The sequence below is a fragment of the Capsicum annuum genome, chromosome 3 (assembly GCF_002878395.1).
Source record: "Capsicum annuum cultivar UCD-10X-F1 chromosome 3, UCD10Xv1.1, whole genome shotgun sequence".
Taxonomy (NCBI): Eukaryota; Viridiplantae; Streptophyta; class Magnoliopsida; order Solanales; family Solanaceae; genus Capsicum; species Capsicum annuum.
The window spans coordinates 249,675,633-249,679,000 of record NC_061113.1 but is presented as its reverse complement, the minus strand read 5'-3'; the positions used below and the strand labels follow the sequence as shown (position 1 = coordinate 249,679,000).

The following is a 3,368-nucleotide window of genomic DNA, read 5'->3' as shown; positions in this document are numbered from 1 at the left end:
ATCCATAGCCAGAGTCTCACACCTTCGCACTGGAGCATCAGGGCCCCTCCTCATCATATGCCCGAACCAACGTAGCCTAACTTCTCGCATATTATTCTCCACCGAGGCAACTCCCACCTTATCTCGAATAATCTCATTCCTCACCCTATCTTTCCTGGTATATCCACACATCCATCGCAACATTCTCATCTCCGCCACCTTCACCTTTTGGATGTGGGAGTTCTTAACTAGCCAACACTCTGCTCCATGCAGCATAGCCGTCTGGACTACCACTCTGTAGAACTTACCTTTAAGCTTCGGGGGAACCTTCTTATCACAAAGGACTCCCGAAGCGATCCTCCACTTCAACCACCCTGCCCCAATGTCAATCTCACCATTACCCTAAATTATAGACCCCAGATAATTGAAACTCTCCCTTTTCTGGATGGCCTGAGAGTCTAGCTTCACAACCACTCCATCTTCTTGTGACATATTACTAAACTTACACTCCAAGTACTCCATCTTTATTCTACTTAACCGAAAACCTTTAGATTCAAGCGTCTGTCTCCAAACCTCCAACTTATCATTAACTCCACCCCGAGTCTCGTCGATCAGAACCACATCATCTGCAAATAACATACACCAAGGCACCTTCCCTTGAATATGTCGCGTCAAAATATCCATCACCAAGGCAAAAAGAAACGGGCTAAGAGTCGATCCCTGGTGCAATCCTATCAAAACTGTGAAGTGCTCTTAATCTCCACCTACCGTCCTCACACGAATCTCAATACATAAATATTATGTGTTTGAATTTGAAATGCATGTTACTTAACCATGATTAATAAATATGCATTTTAATTAATTCAATTACTTAATCATGATAAAAAATATTAATTTAATATATACGCCAAATACGTGTAAGTTGTCCTGGTTGGGTGAGGATATTTTTAATTATCAAAAATATATTGTGGGTTCCATTTCATTATAACCTCCTTTTCTTTTCTCACCCCTCCACCTATTCCAATTCATCTCTCTGCTATAACCTAGGATATTTTAATTTTTTAAATTTAAATTTACTCATGATATTTCATTACACAAATTAAAATAACATAATTACAACCTCAAAGGACAGCAAAAAGTTGTAATGGACATTTGGTTGTGAAATAAGAAAATAACTTTGTTTATAAATGAGAAAAGACATCTTTTTCCCCCTGAACTTGTCCTCCAAACTCACTTTAACACTTAAACTTAACTTTCGTTTATTTACCTCCCTTAACAACTTTCAAGTGAATTAAATTCACCCCTTACAGCTGACGTGGCAAAAAAAAAGCGAATGATTTTTTTTATTTTAAAAAGGCTCACTTTATTGTTATTATATATATATATATATATATATATATATATATAATAAGAAAAAAGAAACCCAACCCATCTTCACCCATCTTCTTCCTCACCTGCACCCCGTACCCCTAGTCCCAAAACCCTCACCCCTTCTGATCGTTCTTCATACACCGCAATCCCAATCTCCTTTCTCCTTCGTCTAATTCTCTATCTCCATTTCTATTGCACTTTATCAATATATTTCTTCAAGAAAGAAAAAAGTATATATGAAAAAGTTGTGAATTTCAACAACACTTTTTTCAAAATCCATTATTGAAAAGAAAAGGAAGAAATACATAATCAATTTAATTTTTCACAAATCAAATAATTTCATCAATTTTACAATCTCTCCAAAAGTTCAAACTGTAATCCAAATCTCATCGGTCAACAAAAGTTTGATTTTCCTGAATTCAAGCACAATTTACTTATTCTTTGAAGAGGAGAATTCATTGAATTTATTGTTTGTATTGTAGAATTTATGATTTTTGATTCCTTTACTGAATTTTACATGTCTTAATCAAGATACATGAACGACTTATTTTTTGTATTTTTCGGCAAAGTTGAAGGAGATGGGTGGTGGTCAACTGGTGGTTGTTGTTTTTCGATGGAAGTCGATTGAATCAGAACAATTGATTAATTTTTTTATCGTTGATTTTGTAGTTTAGGGGGCGGCACCAGAGTTGGTTCACTGGAACAATGAGCTCCGGTGATCGACGAAGTATTTTTGGATATTGTTTGAACAATGAGCTGGTCGTTGATTACTTGTTGTTGGTTGAAGAAGATAGAAAATTGGGGGAGGGTTGAAGAAGATAGAAAATGTGGGGGTGGGGGGATGGGGATGTATTTTTTTAAATATATATATATATATACATATATATAAATATTTATATATATTTATTTACATTTTATATATATTTGAAAAATATTTTGCTTGCGTGGCTCCGACGTGGCATTGAAGTGGCACTGATGTATGGGCGAGTGTATCACACTCTTCGTTGTGAGAGTGGTATTCAGTTTTGAGGGGCGAAATTAATACACTTTAAAGATGTTAAGGTGGGTAAATAAACGGAAGTTAAGTTTAAGTGCTAAAGTGAATTTGGAGGACAAGTTCGGGGGGGGAAAGATGTCTTTTCTCTTTATAAATTTTAGAATTGAAATTAAAGTTGTGTTGGTCATACTGTTGTAATAAAGATTCCATTTGGCTATAGATAGTATTCATTATATTTTAGAATACATTTTCACTTTATTTCAAAATACTTGTTTAGCCATAAATAAATTAAATACAACTTGAAATTATATTTGAGAATTTGAAAAATATCTCAAGAGATATTTTCACTACTTTTGATTTCACTTTTTTCTTTATTATTTAAAAAAAAAATATTTTCATTAAATAACTCCACTTCATAAAATTTTATTTTTAAATTTATTTTCACTTTTTATATTTTTTTTTAGTTATACATTTGAATTTCTAAATATCAACACCAAAATACTGTAATACCCCAAAAAATTCAAACCAATATTAGAGCCATGTACCAAGTTCATGCATAGTACATCATGGTTCTTTTATAGTTTTATGAGTAGGTTAGATATATATTAAGTCTTCAAATAACTCCCAGCTATCAGACGAATCAAAATATTCCTTACCGATTGAATTCTTGAGAAGGATATTGGTATAGTCAACTTCAAACGAGCATATCTCTCATTATACTTGGAATTTTTGAGCTCCATGACCTATAAACAGATATATATTTGAATTATCTTTCCAACGATACAAATTTCGCCTAAATCCGATATCGGAGCAAAGAGTTATTCCTATTGTACTCCAGCATGTCAGGCTGGAAACTGCGTGACGACATTCGTGGTAGCTTACCACATTTGTGACGCCCTACAACGAAGGTCGTCAGCCTTAGGCAGAAACCAGCTCCCAAGTGACGACATTCGTGGTATCTTACCACATTTGTGATGCCCTACCACGAAGGTCATCAGCCTTAGGCAGAATTCAACTCCTA

The 3,368-nt window shown here is 34.5% G+C and overlaps 1 pseudogene; it reads left to right on the top strand.

Annotated features, from left to right (window-relative positions):
- LOC124896883 overlaps positions 1 to 2,163 on the top strand; it is a 21,247-nt pseudogene extending 19,084 nt beyond the window's left edge.
- Positions 2,164 to 3,368: the final 1,205 nt, after the last annotated feature.